The 23,393-nt window shown below is 37.5% G+C and overlaps 1 protein-coding gene and 1 long non-coding RNA gene across 6 annotated transcripts in view; both read left to right on the top strand.

The window, feature by feature from the left end:
• Positions 1–23,393, top strand: part of NRG3 (neuregulin 3) — a 1,123,251-nt gene that overhangs the window by 290,878 nt on the left and 808,980 nt on the right. The window lies entirely within an intron of this gene.
• The window catches only part of LOC118146101 (uncharacterized), a 58,863-nt gene continuing 36,885 nt past the window's right edge, over positions 1,416–23,393 (top strand). The window contains exons 1-2 of the long non-coding RNA XR_004731554.3: positions 1,416–11,787; positions 12,444–23,393. The exon at positions 12,444–23,393 is cut by the window's right edge and continues 36,885 nt beyond it. This is a non-coding gene — a long non-coding RNA (uncharacterized LOC118146101). The remainder of the gene's footprint in view (positions 11,788–12,443) is intronic.

Genomic DNA, 23,393 nt, shown 5'->3' with positions numbered 1-23,393 from the left:
ATAGAATGACATGAACAATTGCATAGGCAAATATTGTTTTATCTTGTCTGATCTTCTATATTCTTGGGTATATTTGTTAAAGCAGCTGAGACCAGCAGTTCTCAATGTGTGGTCTACAGAGAACCTTATATGGAATATGTTATGTCAAAACTATTTTTATAGTAATGCTAAGATGTTATTTACACTTTTCACTGCCTTGACATTTGCACTGATAGTGTCAGATCAGTAAAACTGGGGGCTGCTTAGTACAAATCAACTTCTTAGTACAAATCAACTTCTTACAATAAATTGGCTCTTAAGGAAATAACGTGGAAGTTCTACACATCCTTCCATCTACTTAAATTCCATTGGTAAGGACTTGTCCAAAAGACGAGGCTAAGACTTTGACATGGAGGAAGGAGTCCATTTAAAAGTGAGATGCAGGGAGTGGTTTCTGGGAAAACATTGGCAATATCTACCATGATAGAGGAATGCTTTAAAGCTTTTGAAAGCATGCTCAAAGAAGTCAGAGACCTTTTATCATAGAACAACTTAATATTTTTATTTATGTATAATAATAAGTTGTTACATGTAAAACAAACCCATTTCTTGTTATATTTTGCAAACCCCCTGGACTTATAATGAATTCACCATTCACTTTCTGGAGGCAATTAATTCATTGGGGATCTATTAAATACTCTTGCCCAAATGAAGAATGTGTTACTTTGGAACAGGTCATCAGCTTCTACAAAATTTAAGTCAACTGATATCTGACTGGTTTATGGGACTTATCTTTGGGCTTTATTAAAATCCTGTGTTTTTAACTTGAAAAAGAAAAGGAAGACAGACATTGACTTACTGTCAAAATCAACAAGGTCTGGATGAAGGCCCCTTGAAAGTCTCATCCCTGTGAGCTAGTAAACATTTATAGCTAATTTGAAATGAGATGCCTAATTACATAATTTCATTCCAATTAAGTTGCTAATTAATTGACAGGGCATCTTTGAAAGCTTTACACAGCACAAGTAAAGGCAACTACATCTTGAGCCTATTACCTGTGACCCGTTGGGAGAGATCAGTAAATAACCGTTTAAGAGACTGGAGACAGAATTTGCAAAAAGAGAAAAGAGGCCAACCCTGGGGATATCCAGACTCAGGACCAGTCCTGGCCCAGCCTCCTTTGAGGTTTTTTTTCTCAGCCTATTTCTTGAGTAAGTAATGAAAAGGAAACAAGGAAAAAAATACTCTCTTACTGAGTATTTACTGCATTCATGGGCTAGGAAGCTGCAAATGAAAAATGTAAGGCACTAGACTATCTGACCACTTGTTTTAACTAACACTGTTGCTTGGGCATTAGGTAAGTAGCTTTGCTATCTCCCCACTGTCTAACTCAGCCAGGCCTCTCTTGTTTTTCCATCTCTGATCTTTATTCTGGGGCCGACTTAAAGCTTATTTTTGGGACAGATTACCAATGTCTATTTAATCTCTTTCAAGTAATAATGATTAATATTAAATAATTAATACATAAATAATAAATATTTATTATTTGAATATAATTCCAAATCATCATCAATTTGTTGAAATGTATTATTTTACTACTTGCATACTCCAGCTTATTGAAGTAGAAAGATATAATAATAAACATCTCTTTATACACGCCTGAGACTTCATTGCCTCCACTGGAGAAGAAATTATTGGAATGTATCTTTTTCATCCAGTTTAATGCCAAAGCAGAAAACTAGGGTGGACAAGCTGGTTGTCTCATTACTAAACATTACTGTTGACCCAAGAGTCTTACAACATCACTTCAGCAATGCTCAGGGACTACACTATCACATCTTTACATCTTATCACTGGTTTTATTCTTAATAATTCATCGAACAAATTTGAGTTTAGGTTTATCATCCAATCTAAAGAGTTTCATGTGGTATGTCACCCACTATTATCATTGCGTCTGCAACTGCCATCATGCATCTTTTAACAAAATGTGTACCTATGCAACCGTCTTGCATGTTCTGCACATGTACCCCAAAACCTAAAATGCAATAAAAAATTTAAAAAAATATATTATTTGAACAGGTAAGTTTCCTCACAGATATATCAACTATTTTGTATATATCTCTAGTTCCCTGTTAATGAATATCAGCAGAAATCTTATCATTTCATATCTAAGGGTCTGTGTGGGCATGCAATTGTTAGGAATTATTTTAGCGAATAACTGATTCAAAAATTCATTGCTTAAAAACAAGATAATTTTTTACAGAAGCATTCAGAACCCCAAAGAGATTATAACTCACACACACTTATTTTAAAAAGCAGATAATATCTTATTCCTTTTCCCCGAACATCCCCTCATACCAACTCAAATCTTCACCAATACAGAGGAATCCAGGGGGAATCATAAGAGAAGCATCTTTGCTATCCTCATTGAAGTGAGAGATAGGGAACCTTTCCTTTGCTTGTACTCAGTGCCTGGAATCACCTAGGAAAGCCCCTTTCTATGGGAGCTCAGCAGCCACGAGCAAGCTGGCTTTACAGCCTCCATCCTGGTTACCGACAGGTTACTCAGGCTATGACCACTGAGGTCCACTTCCACTAATGCCTCAGAATTTATCCTGCATGGTATGTGGGCACACATCACTGTATATTGCAGCTGGAATGCCAACAAAGTGGACCTTAAAGGCAATTGAATCCCATCCTCTCATTGTACAGATGAGGATGTTAAAATGCAGATGGGTGACAAGCAAATATTTGGTTGTGCTCATAATCCATTTCAATGTTGATGTTGAACTATTTACTTAATTAAAAATCACAAGATTGATCCATATGTATACAAACATCTATGGACTTACCAATGGAACATATACCTTATATATCTATAAATATTATAGACTTTCTGGACACTCAGATTCCTTCCATAGAAATTTCTGAGGCTTTGAGATCCTGGACTTCTGCTCTCCACATGGTACAGTCAGTTGTAACACAGGAAATCTCATTTAGGAACATATGCAGGGGAAATGGTGATCACTTTGCTAAGTCCTGGTTTATCACTTATCTCCGTCACTTCCTGGCATCATAGCTATCTCACCTGATCTTACTTTCCACTAGATTAGAGCCCATTCTAGGCCATCACCCAAAAACTGGAGGAGACCTTTTGGTACTTGTAATTTGAGTTTATTTTCATGTATTTAGTTTGTTTTGATGCAAACTATAAATTTAATGAATAAAATAAAATATCCAGAATGTCTTTTTCTAAGCCCAGAGGATAAGCATTCCTTAGAGTGTATGTGATGGAGTAATATGACACATGTTGACTAGAATATTACTGAGGCTGCCAACAGAGAGAGCAACACAAACAAAAGTATGGCTTAAAGTTCCTAAAGCTTTGATTTGTTGCCTTCTTGAAAGGAGGTAGTCTTAATGTACTCCTTATGTGCCATTATGACATCTTTACCTCTGGATATTTATATTTATTTATCAGTTTATGATAGTTATTGATTTTTAACAGTTATGTTAAGTATCTTGAAGAAACACATGTAAAGATATTTTCAAAATTCATAGTTTGCTGTTAATCACTTATGTCCTGAAACTATCGCTAAGCAAAAGTTTTCATTATGTGTACTTTGAGGGAGTATAAATTTAATTTAGTGTGAGAAGGATAAAACCCAGGATTCATCACCATCATTTCAAACCAGACACTGTGATCCTGGAGCTTTTGCTTTGTTTTTGTTTTAATGGGTTGAGAGAGGCTTCCTGATTTGCTTCTTGGTTGATTTTTTAATATATTTGGTAGTGTCAACATTGAGGCTCACCAGATCTCTGGCAAAGCCCATTGTGAGGAATAGCTGGGCCAGTGTTTTAACTTTGGAATATACTGAAAGGATCATATTCTATCATTGAGAGTCTTTTACTTAGATGGCATTACTGAATGTACATTTTCAGAAATTATTTTGAAGAATCACATCAAAGATGAAGCTCATCAAGAATACTCAAAAGAACTCTACAGATTTAGTGCAATCTCTGTCAAAATACCAACAGCAATCTTCACAGAAATAGAAAAAAAAAAACCCTAAAATATATATGGAACCACAAAAGAATCAGAATAGCCAGAATAGCCAGAGCTATCCTAAGCAAAAAGAAAAAAAAAAAAAGCTGAAGCAATCATATTGTCTGACTTCAAATTATACTATAGAGGTTCAGTAACCAAAACAGCAGGATACTGGCATGAAAAAAGACGCAGACATCAATGGAACAGAATAGAGAACCCAGAAACAAATGCACACACCTACAGTGTACTCATTATTAATAAAGTCACCAAGAACATACACTGGAAAAAAGACAGTCACTTCAATAAGTGGTGCTGGGTAAATTGGATATACGCAGAAGGAAACTGGACCCCTATCTCTCACCATATACAAACATTAAATTAAAATAGATTAAAAAGTTAATCTATTTTAACCTAAGACCTTAACTTTGAAACTACTACAAGAAAACATTGGGGAAAAATCTCCAGGACATTTATCTGGGCAGAGAATTTTTGAGCAGTAACTCACAAGCATAGGCAATCAAAGCAAATGGACAAATGAGATCATAAGTTGAAAAGCTACTGCACAGCAAAGGATACTATCAACAACATGGAGAGACAGCCCACAGAATGGAAGAAAACAGTTGCATATGACTCCTCTGACAAGGAATCGATAATCAGAATATATAAGGAGCTGAAACAGCTCTACAGAAAAAAATCTAATAATCTGGTCAAAAAATGGGCAAAATATTTGGATAAACATTTCTCAAAACAAAAAAAAAAAAAAAAAAGAACCTACATGAAAAGGTGCTCAACTCCATTATCTTCGAAGAAGTGCAAATTAAAACTACAATGTGATAGAAGGAGGGTTACCAGAGGCTGGGAAGGGTAGCAGGAGGTTGTGGGAGAGGCGAGGATGGGTATCGGTTTCCAAAAAAAAAAAAAAAATAGAAAGAATGAGTAAGACCTACTATTCGATAGTACAATAGTGTGACTATAGTTAATAATTGCTTAATTGCAAATTTTAAAATAACTTAAAAATGTAATTGGATTGTTTGTAACTCAACAATAAAATTAAAGAACATGGTGGAGGGCAAAAAAAATTTTAAATACAAAAAATCAAAATAATGCCATGAAATAAGTAAACTGGATATTCACATAATGAAATGGCTACTTTTGAAAAGGGTTTAATTTTTATATAACTATAAAAGGTAGCCTCCCACTACCCTCCCCAGCCTCTGGTAACCCTCCTTGTACTCTCTTTTTTTGAATTATGTTGTTTTGGTTTTTAGATCCCATAAGCAAATGAGAATATGCCATGCTTGTTTTTACTGTGCCTGAATAGTTTAGAATAGCTCTATGAGAAAATCCCAGATTTTTCCAAAATAATAGAGTTAAACTTAAGATTTTTAAAAACAGTTGTCTCTTTTCTAGTTTCTTCAATAAATGTGTTTTTTAAAAATATATATATTTAAGAAATTTTAGACCAGGCATGGTGGCTCATACCTATAATCCCAGCGCTTTGGGAGGCCAAGGCAGGTGGATCGCCTGAGCCCAGGCATGCAAACCATCCTGGCCAACATCAGGAAACCCTATCTCTACTAAACATACAAAAATTAGCTAGGTGTGGTGACGGGCACCTGTAATCCCAGCTTCTTGGGAGACTGAGTCAGAATCACTTGAACCAGGGAGATGGAGGTTGCAGTGAGCTGAGATGGCACCACTGAACTCCAGCCTGGGTGACAGAGCAACACTCCATCTGAAAACAAAAACAAAAACAAACAAAAAAACAAAGAGAAATTTTGAACAAGATACAGACAATTCCAAAAGGGCAAGCAGTATGGCATGTGATTCAGAACAGGGTCTTCAAAATACAGATCCTGATTTGGTCATTGCAGGCCATGTGTCTTTGATAAAACACCTTTGCTCAATTACTTACATAGTAAAAAGGGGACAATAAGGGTGCTAGTTTCTAATATAGCTGAGAGGGTTGCATCAGAATGTCTTCGGTAATTTTAGCACATTCCCTGTCACTAAGTGATATTAATGGTTATGTTCATAATGCCATTAACAAATTTATTACTTTCCAATCAGGAAACAAAACAAATTTAGGACAATCACATATTAAGAATCAATTTTTTTTAACAAATAAGGTTGTGGCTTTAGTTTTTAATTGAAATAGATAATTAAGCACGTTCTCTTAATCATTTTGTAAAATTTATTGTGTTTTTCCATATGCCAAGTTGTTAACAATTCTATTTTCTTAATCTCTCAAGGTTGCCACATTTCAATAGAAATAGCTATTAAAATAGTGATTTTTTTCCTTCTACTTGTATCTGAACATCATTTATTTATTTAATCCAAAAGCTGAAGAAATGAAAAATTGGGAGATAGTGGTTTCACTGTTCACAGACCAGCTTTCCCACTGGCTCAGTGACCTCAAAACAAATTGGTTTACTCCTCTGTGCCTCTGGGCCAATGAAGAAGCTTTCAGCTGCCAACTAGAGAAGAAACTCCTGAGAATGCCTTTAGCAAGAGCACAGCTGAGGCAGATTAGCTCCAGGGCTGGTTAATTCAGTGTCCCAAGGACAATATTTAAGATCTAAGGTTTCTTCCCGACTGTGTTTCCCGAATTCCTCAGTATTTGTTTTCTTCTCATATTTTCCCTTCATGAACTCATGTTGGCTCTGCAGGACCAGGCATTACCCAGACACATAACTCTAGCAGAGAGAGGAATGAGCATGTCTTTTCTTTTGTATCCTTCATAAGACTGAGAATATCCTTCCTACAACTCTCCACCTCAGGATCTCCCTGACATGCCACTATTCAGAACTGGGTCACATGTCACCCCAGTCACTGCCAAGAGTAGTGAGATTGCTTTGCTTGGTTAGAGTGGTTAGATTAATCAGGATTTATCTCTTAGGTGGAGAGGGTTTCTTCTTTGTAAGTTGGATAGTTTAGCAAAATTTACTTTAGGATTGAAAGGACTTGGGTAACAGTGTACAGTATCTGCCAAAGCCTTAATTTTTTTAGCCTATAAAATAGGACAAAGTTCAGTTTTATCTAGGTCACAGAATTTTTAAAGGATAAATGATATAATGTCAGCTCATGGAGTTATAAGCAAGCCTAGGACTCTCAAATGAACAGCAGTGCTTTCATGATAAGTATAAGGATCCTTGGCCAGTTATGTATAAATGCAACCCTAGTTTCTTCTTTACCTCCTTGCCCACTGTTCACCCATGGCTTTCAGCATTCATTTATTTTTACATCGATCCCCATTCCAAATTCACATGACGATAAAAGGTACAAACCAGATGACTTCCAGTCTTATTATTATCTTAACAAGTTTGCAGGGAGCCATTAATAATGTAGAGCAAAATGCAGTCCAGGTGAGTATACCACCAAGATGCAACTTACAAAGGTAGCTCTATAAAAGGCAACTTCATTCCTTGTTGTAAAACTACCGTGTATTCCTTCTGTGTAAGTGGGCACAGGGAGAACTCAAAGGCTTTATGGCTTAGCATGCATGCTCTCTTACCAGACACTGTTTTTGTCCCTTGTTGTGGCCATTCTGAGTTTTTTTATGCAAATGTGACCCACTAAGAAGGATTGATTTGTGCTCAGGTCTCAGCCAATGCCCATTTTCTTATGCCCTGGGATTTGTTTCGTAGCTGCCCCTGGCCCTGCGGTTGAGGTTTCTCACCAGTTCGATTCTAATATGTGAACACTTTCCTTCGATTCTCTCTGCCTGATTTCCCTTTGCATTTACCTGTTCCCATCAATGCAAAACACTGAACGGTTCAGATTGATTTTCCTTCTCAAAACATGAAAGGTCTGTTTTTCAAACTTCAGTGTTTTCTAAGGAAATATCTCTGATCAATATGTGTAAGAATTAAGGGAAAACACCAGACTCCTCCTTCTGATTGTCAGTAACTCAAAGCAACTTGTTTACCTATTTGTATTCTTCCCAGCAGAAAACGTTAACAATTGCAATTATCACCATTATGCAGTATGTTCAATTGTACAATCAATGTAATTGCCAAATGGAAATTATACAATAAATATAATTGCTGCTTTGCTCCTGTGTGGTATTTCAGTGGCACTTCGCATTTATTTTGTCCTTTAATTAGTAACAGGTATAATTACAGCACTACACTCAGAGCTGAAGCTGAGTAATTTGTGGGAGTGAGCATAGGGTACAGATATTGAAAGGGGGCTGCTGTGACTCATTCTTTGTTGGAATTGTCTAAATACATCCACCTATTGTCTAAAATCCACCTAACAGCCCCAAATTGAGCTGACCTGTGGACACATTTGGTGTAAACGCCAGGTGAAAAATTCCCTGCAGTTCATGAAATAGGTGACTTTGCCATCCTTCTGCTTGGCTTCCTGCATCCCATTGTGCCTATCATTTGTCTATCTAGATGAATGTGTTCATTCATTAATTTAATAAGTATTTATTGAGCACTGATTATTTGCCAGGTATTATTTTACCTGCAGGAGGTATGTAGTGAACAAGAGAGGCATGACGCTTAAGTTCTAGGGGAAAAATACAGAGACTACATAAGGAGCCAATCAAGTGATAGGAAGTCGAAGGTGATTTGTGCTTTAAAACATGCTAAGAAGAAAAAGTTACTATGATATCATAATATCTTTTGATTGCATGGTCAGGGAGAACAACTTTCCAAGACCTGATATTTAGCTTGAGATAACAATGAGGCAGGTTGTTCAAGGGGGGACGGAAGAAGGAGGGAAGAGAGAAAGAGAGAGAGAGAGAGAGTCTGTGAGGTGCGCTGGAAGAGGTAGAGAGAGAAGGGCTTAGATTTAGAGGGTTTCCACATGATAACAGGGAATTTGACATTTATTATAAGTGTTACGGGAAACCAGTGGAGAGTATGGTGCACAACAGTGGCATAACTTGATTTCCGTTTTCTTTTCCTTTTATTTTTTAGACAGAGTCTTACTTTGTCACCCAGGCTGGAGCACAGTGGCACGATCTTGGCTCACTGCAACCTCCGTCTCCAGGGTTCAAGTGATTCTCCTGCCTCAGCCTCCTGAGTAGCTGGGATTCCAGGTGTGTGCCACCACGCCCAGCTAATTTTTGTATTTTCAGTAGAGACAGGGTTTTGCCATGTTGGCAAGGCTGGTCTTGAACTCCTGACCTCAAGTGATCCACAGGCCTCAACCTTGCAAAGTGCTGGGATTACAGATGTGAGCCACCGTGGTGGGCCTTGCTTTCCATTTTATACAAAGTCTATTTTGGTTCTCGTATAAAAACTGATTGTAGAGTAACAAGAAAGGAAAGAAAGCAGATAGGGAGAAAATTGCCACAGTCTGGGTACACGTTTCTGGTTGCTTGACTTAGGATGGTTCTGGTTAAAAGAACCATCCTAGGAGATGAAAAGAAATAGAATGATTAGAAGAGCATTGGAAGTGGATGGCTATTGACTGTTGACAGAATTGATGTGAACAGTGAGTTGAAGAATTAAATTCCGAATGGTGCTAAGCTTTTGGCTTGGAAGTTACTGGAAGTCTTAAAAAAAGAACAGTATTATTAATAAGAAAACAAAGCTTTTTCCATTTGAAATACTGTTAGACATCCAGGTAGACTATTGGATAAATATCCTAAAGGGGAGTAGTCAAATGACATAAGCATCAGGAACAGTAGACAGAAGAGATCTCAGGATTGAGCTGTGAGTTTTTGCAACATTTAGAGGTTCCACAGTAAGGAAGACTCAGCAAAGACAACTGAATAATAACAACTAGTGAGGCTGAAGGAAAACAGGGAACCACTCCATCCAAGAGAACCTGTATCAAGAAGAGAAACATTAACGATGCGAAATTTTGCTAAGAGACTAAGATGAAAGCAAAGCTGTGTGGCTCTGCATTTGGCAATGTGGAGGCTGCCATTGACCTTGTCAGAACAGCTTTAGTGGAGTTTCTAGGCTACATATATGATATGTGTGGGTTGAAAAAAAAAGTGAGGTGAGGAAATGAAGACAGCATGCACAGATGATTTTTGAAGTGCTATGACAAAGAACAAGAAGCCCAGTTGTAGGTGGAGAGGCACATGGGTCAAAGAGAGGCTGTTGGATATTTCTGTATGCAAGTAAGTGAGAAAAGTGAGAAGTGGATGTTGCAGGGTGGGAGGTGGAGTGCTTTGAGAACAAGTCCTTGAGTAGATGAGACATGGAATGCAGAGTATAAGCGAAGAGGGTGCCTCAGATAGGAACAGAGGCTTGTCTTCCTCTGTGATGGGAGAGAAGGCGAGAGTGTAGGCATGGATTCAGGAAGGTCAGTGTGTGATAGTGGGAGGACTGTTGCTACCTCCCCGTAGTTCGTGATCTAGAGGAGAGAGACACATCGTACACAGCTCACTGTATGAGTCAGACAGCGGTCTGAGCAGACAGCAATAACTGCTGTGAGAGGGCACTGGTGGGAGGAATTTGCCTACCAAAGTTTACAGTGCAGGTGGCATCTGACTTTCGTGTTAATTAATACGTATTATTATGCAGTTATTTGACTTATACATCAACAGGTATAAGGGAATTTCCTCTAGAAGACCCCCTGTGAAAGACATTGTATCAAGAAAGACCAAGAAAGGCACACAGGTTGATTTCTTGTTCTTAGTAAAGTTACTCTTCCCCAGAACCCTCTCAGGCATCAGTGCCTTTTCAAAGCCCCGTTCTCCTTTGAAACCTTCCTCTCTCCCTTTCCTTGGCTATTTTCTAATTATCTTGCAAGGCTAAGTTGAAGTATTCTTCTTCTAAAAAGCCTTCCCAAAGCCTACCCCACAAAACCCTTATCAATTTGAATTAGATCCTTCCTAGATGTAGATAGAACAAAATAGTGGCTTCTACTTTTTTGATGTGTTGGCATGACTTTTGGCTTTATCCACCTGGTACAACAAGAAGCGTCTATAGTGGTAGCCACGCTAGAGCAAAACGATATTCTGAGACCCAGAGGACTAGAATGAAGGCTGCCAGAAGAGAACCGTGCTTGCAGTGTTGGAAAAAATTATTGCTCATGTCTCCATGGACACGAGCAGCTGAATCTAGCTTTTCACTTTACTTTGGTTGAAGACCGTTTCAACATGTATCATGAAATAAACATACAAATAATGAAAATCAGAAACAAAACTCTCAGCATATGGGTCAGAAATCCTACTCAGTTTCAAAGTATAGGACATTTTAGGTGGGACTTAAGTAGTATCAGCACCATTTCCACAGCCCAGGGATGAATTTTATTGTGGTCTTTGTTAGGAAAGTTCAATGGAACAAGCCTCCTGCCCCCAGCCCCTGCCATATCTCTATAAAACAGTCATATGCTATGGAAAAGGCTTTAGTTCTTAGTCTGAATATAGTGGCAGGATAATATCACCTGCACCATAGATACCCATGCACCAACCCCCAGAACATGTGAGTGTGTTATGTGACATGTCAAGAGAGAATTAAGTTTGTGGATGGAATTAAGGTTGCTAATCAGTTGACACTGAAATAGGAAGATTATCCTGCACTACTTGGGTAAAACTAATGTAATGACAAGGGCTCTTATAAGTAAACGAGAGAGGCAAGAGAGTCAGTGTCAGAGAGAGACAGCATGAAAAGAACTTGACTGGGCATTTCTTGTTCTAAAGACAGAAGGTGGCCACAGATGAAGGAGCATAGGTTAGAAAAGGCAAGAAGATGGATACGTCCCCTACAGTCTCCAAAAGGAGTACAGCTTTGCTGATATGTTCATTTTAGTCCAATGAGACTAGCTTCAGATGTTTGACCTGCAGGATGGTAAGATTATAGATTTTTGCTGTTTTAAGCCATAAATTTTGCGAACATTTGTTGCAGCAGCAACAGGAAACTAATATCCAGTGTGATGTACCTCTGTGCCTGAATCTGAAATTCCATCTAAAACCTGTGCACACTCACAGTATGTAAATTGGTGACAAGATGAAAACATTCATAAGCAAAATGCTGTGCCTGAGAACACTGCCCTTTCAGTAAGGGGATACTGAATACATGTCAGTTTTTAAACAACCCCACAGAGCTTCAGTTTTCTCAGCTTGACATTTGGGGTAGTAACACATTTCTACATTACAAGGAGATGTAAGTAAGATAATGTGCTATGAATGGTTTTGTAAACATTTATAAATTTCCTCGTAAGATCTCTGCGATGATTCTAATAACCTTATGCAACACTAGAAAGTATACTGGTATGAGAGACGCAAGAGCTGGGTTCAGGTCTCACTTTCAATGCCTGTAGCTTTACACAACAATTTATCTTTATGAAGACTATTTTCTCATTGGTAAAAATATTTAGTCATCTATGCTAAAAGGTAATAATAAAAGTAAATTATTTGCACTGTATATGCAAATAATTATTAATAAAATATGTTAACATAATTATTTCTCATTTTTGGTCAATAAAACAGTATCTGCAATTCCAGGTCTCAGTGTACAAGATCTCTACATGAGCTACAGTGAGTGGTGATAAGGAAGAGAGTGAACGGCAGGTGCAGGAATGCCCATATAATTGGTGAGCTCTTTCTCCAGCTGCTGTGTCCAGGAGATATGCGCTGATGTTAAGACAATCCCTGAAGTCCTTGGTAGAAAGGTCCTTAGGAATCACTCTATCCTATTTAGATTGATTCCTGAGAAAGTTAAAGCTACCCCAAACCCAGTTCTGTTACTCAGAGTTCCTGACACAATTCTCTGAGTTGTCTAGTGAGTAGAAATAGAAGCCAAAGGTTCATGGAAGTCCATAAATGCACTGTACATCTTAAACATTTAAGAAAACCCTGTCCATCTTGAAAGTGGATCATGAATCTAAGAGTCAGGGTCATTCTCTGTGACAGCAATCAAGGTGAGAGCAACCAACTAGCTCTCACAGGAAGTTTTGGTAGGCAGAAACTTCATTGATTTGTCTGCCTTCACGAGAGCAAGTGAATGAATGTTTTGTTTAAAGGGAATCTCCTCTTTTGAACAATATAAGTCTTATTTTCTTCAAAGGGTTATGCGTTATCAAGGAACTTGATGTGCCCAGGGGTTAAACTTAGTTTTCTTGAGTTCCATTTCTGTATAAAGGCTCCAGGATACTTTCTGTAGGGATTAAGTGTTAGGCACACAACTCTCCCACACAAAACTAAAAATTGTTCCGCAAATATGGAGAGTATAGAAAATTTGGTAATATGTGCAAAATGATGAGAATGGTACACAGAACAGAGTGCAGTGTGTCTGTATTATGCTCTGTGATCTGGCATAGGTTCAATTATATTTTGATTGATAATTTTTTTATAAATCCATGCTTTGGAAGGTGACCTGTCTTTCTTTCTCCTAAAGGTAATGTTATGCCTCTACCTGTGTATCTTATCCTAGATCAACAACACTGGATGAGAGAAGAGCATATGAAGGACCATGTGATATTTATCTTAAGATAATACTAGAAGAATGGAGGCTATTCTAGAACTTAATTGACTTCAGATAAATCTGAGAAACAAGAATCTTGAATCTTTAAGCTAGTCATAATTTCCCTCTTAGAAAAATTTGTCTCTAATTTGTTTATTCCCCAAATATGTAATTATTGTAAAGAAATAGAAGCAATAACTAAATTCTTCACTAATAAAGCTGCCTTTTTTTAAATGGCATTTGACATCTTATAGTATTATTTAGAATATTATAGTGACATAGTCTTATCAAGAAAGAGAGCATTTAATCACAAATTTATAAAGCAACTAGATTGAAAATTAATGAAAATTTTGTACACAATAGTTGATGTTACCTTATGAAAAATAAAACCTTACATGGTTGTTTCATTAAAAGTCCCTGCTTCTAATACATAGCTATTATTTTATATTCACTAAAAATATGTGGAAGGAAACACTGAAAATATCACTTGAAGATAGACACAGCTTGTCAGGCTTCTTTTATGATTTTTCAGATGCAATATGGAAGAAAAAGACATATAAACACTATTTCCTTGAGTGGTAGATCAAATAAAGGACAGGTTTTTTTTTTTTTTTTTTTAATTCTTGTAACAGCTCTTGGTGAGGTAGAACAAAATAAAAGATGGTTTAGAACAAGAGAATAACATTTATATCACTTGGCTGTCTTATTTGTAAGAAAGTAGACACATTCTTTGCAGATAGGTAACAGTACTACCTGGTGCTATTTGAGTGGGATATATTTCCAGGATGTAGTTCATTAAAATAAGAAAAGGTGACTTAAAAACCTTCTACTTCTTATACAATCACACTTATCAACCCAGGTTAATTGGGAGAAAGGCTATATTTCTATCTGAGATTTAGAAAAGTATTATTTCATTCATTTATTCACTCACTCATTCATTCACCCCTCCTCTTCAAATTCATGAAACATCATTTGGGTGCAAGGCTATGATTCTAACTAATGTACTGAAAATAACTCAAGCAAGGATAACTAAGAATATATACTAATTATTTAATTCATGAATCAATTTGTTCATTTTTTTATTGCCTATTATGATGTGTAATACCAAATTTCTCAAACCTAAGCCAAAACTGTGAAGCACATTTGTAGTGAATATATTAACTGATCTGTTAATAGTCCAATTTATTTATGCAAATATATGTTTATGGCCCTTAAAGTCAATTTTCTTAAATAGAAATAGTTTTAGGCAGTTTATGTAAAATGTTGATTTTCTTGTCTATTTGCACTTGCATTGACTTCCATATGGTGAAGTAATAAAGATAGCTATTTGTTACTTGGTAGATTTTCACCTGTCAATGCAACATTTGGACCACTGCATATAAAACCAGACTTTTAGATAAGGGTCAAGGAAGCAATCTACACTTGGTGCCTACGATATTAAAAGTTTTTCTGTGTCAATCTAGTTTTCAAATAACATCTTTGTTCTTTCAAATGGCTTAAAGTTTGATGCCACTATCTGGGTTATTGAATGTGTGTGTGTGTGTGTTGCCAGGAAGTAGAATAAAGAAAGGACTATATTCGTATCGCAGCACTATGACATCATTATGTAGATTGGTGTATCCCTTCAGCCTCAGTATCCTTATCTGAAAAATGTACGTAATTACAGGTAGGGTGTTATGGGGATTAAATTCACTCTTTTTCAACACATTTTTTTAATGAGCACCTCCTTAATATCAGACACTGTTCTAGGTATTGGAAATACAATAGTGATCAAAACAAAATATTGCAGAAGTAACAATGTGCATTCTTAGCATTGTGCTAAATGTCATCTACAGTCTTTCGTGCAGCTGGTGTTGTTGCTGAGGTAGTGGTTGGTGGCAGTAGTATTAGCAGCAGCAGCAGTTCAGTGATACTTACTGGCTCCTGTACCAGACTGGATATTTCCTGACAGACGATATGAACTCCTAGTAAACAATGCCTACTCAATACCTGTCATGGAAAAGAGACACACATATTTGTTGAATTAAAGCATTGACTATATGTTTTCATGCATATTTTTGTAATTAATAAATGGAAGAAAGGCAGAGAGAGCACTAGGATCAGGACCATGTGATGGAAATACTCAGCCTGCTTATTTCTCACAAGGAATGAAGGGATAGGGATCTAGGACGAACTGGGTGGCATCAATGTCTAACATTATTTAGCAAGTAAATCTATATGGGCTCTAACTCTATCTTTACAACAAACCTATGGTGCAAGAGGAAGAGAGAAAATAAGTCACTTGCCCAAGTCAAGCGGCTAGTATAGTGATAAGTACAGAAAAGAATCAGACCTATTACTCTCTGAAGGCCTTTCTCCTTCCTTATCCTCTGAAGTAAAGCTGAGGACTCCTTTTCGGGTGAACTAACACTTAGAGATAGGAGTTGAGAGTTTCAGAGAAAGGGCTTGCAGTGTCTTATCCTATTGCCACTGAAGAAGAAAAAGGCACACCAACTTCATACTGAGCTAATCCAAGTTCAGTTTCAATTAAACATAAAGAGATAGCTGGGCTGGGTGCCCAGCACTTTGGGAGGCCAAGGTGGATGGATCTTGAGGTCAGGAGTTCGAGACCAGCCTGGCCAACATAGTGAAACCCCATGTCTACTAAAACTACAAAAAATTAGCTGGGTGTGGTTGTGGACACCTGTAATCCCAGCTACTTGGGAGGCTGAGGCAGGATAATTGCTTGAACCTGGGAGGCGGAGGTTACAGTGAGCCAAGATTGTGCCACTGCACTCTTGCTGGGTGACAGGCAAGACTCAACTGACCAAAAAAAAAAAAAAAAAAAAAAAAGAGAGAGACAGTTGTGGTTCCAGGCAGGAAATATCTGGGCCTGATTGCAGTTGAAACTACTGAAGCCACAGGGGCTTCTAGAAAGACCTGGACTCTGTGGCCAGCGGGAAGGAGTTTCACAAACACGATTTTGATAACACTTTGGCCAACAGTTGTATGGTGTTCTAATACTGCTTTAGAATGTTTCTGATGTCTCATAAGGGTTACATAGTGAGTTATCTGAAATCATTTCTGTCTCAAACTATCTATACTCCCTCACGGTGTTTTAGTCAACTCTTCATCTCAGTCTTGACATTAGAAGGAAAAATCTTTGTGAAATCTACTAAAGGAGACAAACTAACTTCTTGAACAATAGTGACCATTTTGGTGAGAGGCCTTTAGCAGTGGTGTTAAGAAGGCAAACCTTCAATTAGGACTGAAAAGGTTGTCCTTTTTTTAGCAGGAAACTGGTAAAGGGGCATCTTTGCACAAAAGCAGTAATATCAGCAGGAGACATTGTAAAATTAACCGGTCAGGATGCCTTTCAAAGGTAACTATTAAGAAAGGGAAACCATGTAACACCTTTCAGTAAATTTTTCTGTAACATTTTATTAAGTACCTTTTCTTAAATCAAAGTGCATTTTACTTCACATAAATTTGACATTAATTCATTTAACCATTAATTCAGTGTCTAGTATGTAAAATTATATTCAGTTCTGTTAAGGATTTAGAGAAGAGAGAGACACAGCTTATGCTCTACAGGTACATAAAGTTTAGAGACAAAGATAATTGATATACACTGATCAAAATAGTAATAAAAGGAAAGGAAGATGAAGAAACAGGATTTCTGTTGTTTTTATTTTAAACAGGAAACAAAAGTTTAGATGGGTTGTCACATTTGCCCAAGTTCATGCAGGTATAGATTTAGAGATAAGACTCAAATTTGGCCAGCTGTGGTGGCTCACGCCTGTAATCCCAGCACTTTGGGAGGCTAAGGTGGGTGGATCATTTGAGGTCAGAATTTGAAGACCAGCTTGGTCAACATGGTGAAACCCCGTCTCTACAAAAATATAAAAATTAGCTTGGCATGCTGGTGTGTACCTGTAATCCCAGCTACTCAGGAGGCTGAGGCAGGAGAATTGCTTGAAACAGGATTTCGAGTTTGCAATGAGCTGAGATTGCTCCATTGTACTCCAGCTTGGGCAAACAGAGCAAGACTCCATCCCCACCTCTTGAAAAAAAAAAAAAAAAAAGAAAAAAAAAGAAAAGACTCAAACTCGATTCAAAGCCAGTACTGTGTCCATTAAGCCACTTGACTCACATGAGACAGGGATCTGGAGCTCTCAGCTGAGATGTTGAAGCTTTGAGGAAGAGGTAGAGTTTGATATGTGCGTTGGAGATCAAGTTGTAACAAATGGAATTTTAGTACATAGTTATTCCAGATTATTATCTTGTGGACTGTGGGGTAAATAAAGGAGCATGTGGGTCTTCCTTGGTATTCCCCTGAGGTATTTGGGAAACTGAAAGCAAAAATTCCAAAGTCCATAGCTTGCATAAGAGTTGTCGCCACTTTTGAGAGAGTAATTCTGTATATACCTTTTTTCCTTCTTCAGTCAATGAATAGCTGCTACTGAGTAAACTCACATTATTTCCTATTTTACAAATCGCACTCTCACTATTACTTGGAAACCCTACTGCCTATGTATTTCTACACAGATCTAAGCTGTTCCTATGGTCAAAATGCCCTGATTGAATCCACATATCTTACTTGTTGAATCAAGATCAGTGGCTTAAATGTCAGGGTCTCTATCTAAGGATCTGTAGACACCTGTTGTATTTGTTGTTGTTGTTGTTTTTTTAGCAAAGCCACCCAGAACATGAAGAGGGCTTTGTTTTATAAAAGAAGGGACATAGAAGAAAAACATTTTCTGACTAGAAGAAAAACATATGTCATAAAAATTACTGAATGCTATTAGACTATATAAAAGCCCATTCTTAAAAGTCCCTTAGCAAAAAGCATATTTGTGGACAACAAGCTGTTCTCTTTGATTGATGTGTGATATACACATAGGAGTATGTGTTAGATTAACTGGAGGCACATTAGGGAGGACAAGAATGTCAGGATGAAGAAGTTGGAGTAACTGGGAATAATTTGATTATTTTGAGCATTGCAGCTGTGTTTTAGAAAGACCATCTGTGAGTCATGTGTAGGATGGATTATAAAAAAGAGTGAAGACACAGCAACCAGCCAGGACGTTTGCAAACGTTCAAACGAATATAGCAAGACATCAGATTAAATCAGTGGTGAGAAAAGGAAGAGCTTGAGTTGGATTCTGATAAATACTCATTGGGGACAGTAGATTAGATGTAGCAGATAAGGCAGAAGAAAGCAATAAACATTCCTTCTAGTACTTGAGCTTGAGGAATTCAGCTTGGTTTGGGTTTGCATATAATGAGTATTGAAAGATAAAAGTAGCTTGTATTCATGTGTTTTCATTGTTCAACAACCACTTATGGATGCAGTAAACCACCATGGCATGTGTATACCTATGTAACAATCCTGCATGATCTGTACATGTACCCTAGAACTTAAAGTATAATTTTTTTTAAAAAAAGTAGCTTGTGCACTTTAACATAGAAATTACAGGATGTAGTCACTAGGGAAGGTCAGTTCACTGTCTTTTAAGAGGTTTCTCTCAGTAGCATTGCTTTTTCTGGTGAATTCAGCATAAAGACTAGGCTTTGAAATATGACTTTGGAAATTAAAAGCATAGCATTTTTTTCCATCAGTGACTTCACGTTAACAAAGATCATAAGACATATGTAAAATTAGAATTTAAAATTAGTAAATTATAATAAAAAATAATTAATGGATGAATATGAATGTGTTTAGCCTCCTTTCTTACTTTAAGCATACCTTCATGGGAAATGGGATGGATCAAAAGCAGGGTGTTCTTTGATCAACAAGGAATCAGAACAATGAAAGTTGGGTGGGTCAAATATTTAACAATAGCCAGGTACATCCATATAGCAACAGAAATTCTGTATTGAAAAAAACAGAATATTTAGCATTTTTGTAATGCAGTCTACTGCATTAAGTCAGGTTTGCATGACAACATGACTTTTCACTATGACTCTTTTTTGGTTCTTTATTTAACTGGCCATCAGATTTAACATATTAATGAATGTAAATAAAACACATCAAGAGATCAAGAGTACAGTAAACTCTTGAGAGTGGGCAGTTTTCTAACTCTTAAGGTATCGTTTTGTATCTCTGCTTTGATTCATTAAAGTTGACTGCACAATTTAATTTTGAGTACAGTGGTGTCTTGTATTGTGGAATCCACCTCACTGTATAACCCACATATTAACAAAAGCTTTATAGAATCTGAGGGGTTGGCAGGGTGTAAAGATATATAATAATCAAGGCAACTATTGTTAGTTTGTAGTAAATAGTCCTAAAATACCGGCGTCTCAGTACAACAAAGGTTTCTTTCTTGTACTTATCACAGTCTAATGAGGGTTTATTAGTTCTCTATTGACTCTTTCCTATTCTTCACCTGGGGTTGTTAACGGAGGCTGCCCTAATTAGCTCTCATCAATGGGTTCTTTTGCCCTCTAACTTCTGATTAGGGTTCATTCACTGGAGGACAACCACAGTATGTGACTGAAGAGCAGGAGAGGGGATTAAGTTATAGTGTTTATTTCTGTAATGTTCCCTCTACTGGCAGCGTGTTCCTATTAGGAAATTCTCCAGTCAAGTAATAATCTCTGTACAGCACTCTCTGGGTTCTAGAATCTACTTCCTTCATTTGTTTTCTCAGACCTAGGAGTAGTAATATCTCTCCACAATTACTAGCCCTGGGCATACTACATCATTCTCCACTGCTAGGTGTAAAATTTCTTCTCTCCTATATAAGAGATGTCCTGTAAATCTCTTCTCAGTTTCTCAACTTGGGTGTGCCATATGTTGTCTTCTTGAACCGTGACATGTTTTCTCAAAGCAGTGAAGTGGCTATTTAAGCTCCTTCCATCTTGTGATGCTATCATCTTAAATGCCCTCTAAGGTTGTGCAGAAATAGAGGAGACACAGTGTGGACATTTGTACAAGGTATTGTGCTCAGTCCCGTACATGGAAGACATTGCTGCCCATATGTCACATGGTGCCAACATAACTGAAGTGGGGTTTTCTCATGGACTTAGACAAGTTGGGAAACAATAGGATTTGCTGAGGATTCAGTATTGTCTGTGTCATACATGGAGATGTGCAATAAGCAAACGGAAATGTGATATTAACTCAGAAGGAAGGATGATATTGAATACATAGGAGAACTTTAGATACCACTTGAATGTTATACCAATTCAACCCCATCATCAGTTCTGACCACATCTTTCCATTTCTTAAACATAGTTCTTTCCCACTACAGATGCCATCTTGGTTCCTTCTCTGCCTCTATTTTGATATTCACTTAGACCAGTACTACAGATTTCAGTTACATGGTTCTTCTGCATTCCATCTGTTTCTTTTCATTGTAATGAACAGAAGCCTGGTCTGATGTTCTAAGTGAAGCTGTACAAGTGAAAGAGAACTGTTGGAGAGATGTTCCATGGAGAAAAGATAGCCAGACAGACTCCCAGGTTATGTCCACAAATACATAAGCAAGAAGATAACTCATAAGAGGTATATGAATCAGCACAGTATCATCAAATCAGTCCAGGAAGGAGGTTCAAAAAAGAAGGCATGGTCAAAGTGCCAAATTCAAAGAGATGTGAGAAGACATGTGGAAGAGAACTCTGGACATTCATGCTCACAGTCTTCACCAATAGTGGACTGAAGGACCAGATGCCATTGAAGGCTGTACAGCCACCATGAAGAGGAGGGAGTTTCAGTGCAAAGAGGGCATGCATTTCTATCATTTTCATCCTTGCTTCTTTCCAGCTTCAACTCTTTGAACAGTCTACTTGCTATCTGCCTGAATCCTTTCTTAACCTTCTTCACATCTACTCTGTTAACTTCAGAAACAGGTTTTCTGCCTTTTCTTTGTTAGGATCACATTTATTTTATGTTCTTTAATCACAGTCAGTTCCCAATCATTGTTTTACAGTACATTTCTTCTTATGGATTGTCTAGTTCAATTGCAATGGTCTTTTCCAAATCTTCTCCAAACACCTTAAGCCCCCATCCACCATATCGGCCTTACTCAATGATGCTCTGCTTTTCTTCCTTCTACCTAAGGAAGAAGAGAGGCCTCTCTGTAGACCTAAGGAATGGCCTGCAAATATGTTGCTATTCACTCTTCTCACCTCCAGAAATACTAACTTAATCTCTCCTGCTTAATTTGCATATTCAAATATTTAGTTTCTTTCTTATTGCTCACCCTTTGTCTCAGGATCTAAGAACAGGTTTAGAACAGATAATTGAAATCTCTATGACCTCCTTTAGATAATACCTTTGGCCTCTTCCCCACCAGAGTCTGACAATTTACCGAACAAATGACCGTTCTTATTGGTTTAGTAGCCAGTTCTTTTTATTTTCCCTTGCTGCCCCTCTGCAGGAGTTACTAATAAGCTGCAGACTTGGGCAGTAGCAGGCAGGAGGGATGGCTAGAGGTGCACAGTGGCAGACAGGCCCTGCTGATCCTCAAGCAGCATGCCTGTAAGTGAGCATGTTGCAGGAACAGTAGTGTTATCTCTTGAGATAGATTTCCCTTGTGTCTTCTAATCTTTCCCAATGCCAGTGTTACGTGTGTGAACAGACTGAAACACCCTTGAAAACCACTTTCTGCTTTCCATTTGGCTTTCCCTTTGGGCTGGCTGAAATAATTGCTTGCTTTCCCATGTCAGGACTCTTCGAATGTGTATCTGTATCTTGTAGTTATCTCAAGGACCTCTACACCAAGCTACATATTGAATAGTTTTCTATAATTTCTAATGTATTCTGTGTTTCTTCTTTATCAGGATATTCCTTCTCACTTTTATCTCCAAAATGGAAAAAAATTACACGTTTTAAAAATTAATTGTATAGCATAGTTGCGAGTTTCGTTCCCATACTTATTCTAATTTAAGCCTCATACCAAACTTAGGAGGTTGATATTCCTACTTATATGGTACAGACAAAGTGATTGAGGTAAGGGAGAAGCTCAGGCCCTTGCCTAGTTGGCTGTTATGCCTCATGCTTTCTGTTCTTGGGTGCTGAGTTCCTTGCTCCACATTTCTGCTTTCCTAATTGCTTTTGACATAAGGAAATGAGAACATGCTGGAGAAACAATAGGCTTTTCAGATGAGTTGCTGGGCTAAGTGACCTTTAAGGTTTGCTCTAATCTAGATGTCATTGGTTCTTGCTTGATTATAGTGCAATAGTATTAGGCAATCAATGCAATTGTCCTAGCTGAATGACAGTAGCAGAGAGAGTGAAATATCATTTTTGGCATTATTTTTAATGTTATCTATTTTTATGGATAGAAAAATAAATCCCAAAATCTGAAGGGAAACTATGTATTTATTTGCACTTAGAGTTCAGTAGTGAAGTGCACAGGTCATTTGTTAGCGGATGAATGTAGGCAAGTTACTTTACCTGTCCATGTTATAGCTCCTTATACATAAGGTGGGATGAATCACATATCTACTCGTAGAGTTTTTCTGAGGTTCAAATTAGTGTACATATGTAGTGTTTATAATGGTGCCTAGCACATAGTAAGTTCTCAGTAAATAGCTGCTGTTACATTTTGTAAAAATAGTAAAACTGTGTATCGGTCAGTTTTCACATGGCTATGAAGAAATACCAAGCCTCGGTAATTTATAAAGGAAAGATGTTTAATTGACTCACAGTTCCAAATGGCTGTAGAGGTCTCAGGAAACAAAGGATCATGGTGGAAGGGGAAGCAGGCATGGACTTTCTTCATATAGTGGTAGGGTAGAGAAGCAGAGAAGAGCCCCTTATAAAACCATGAGATCTCGTGAGAAAGCACTCGCTATCACAAAAACAGCATAGGGAAAGCTGCTCCCATGATTCAGTTACCTCCACCTTGTCTTTCCCTTGACACAAGGGGATTACGGGGCTTCAATTCAAGATGAGATTTTGGGTGGGCACACAGCCAAAACATATTACCGTGAAAAGAACTTATCACTTTTAAGAACAGTTAATATTAATTGACATACAACTTAATTGGCATATAGTATCT

This window comes from Callithrix jacchus, chromosome 12, assembly GCF_049354715.1.
Source record: "Callithrix jacchus isolate 240 chromosome 12, calJac240_pri, whole genome shotgun sequence".
Classification (NCBI taxonomy): Eukaryota; Metazoa; Chordata; class Mammalia; order Primates; family Cebidae; genus Callithrix; species Callithrix jacchus.
Note: the sequence above shows the minus strand (reverse complement) of the source record. Positions and strands in the feature narration are given on the sequence as shown.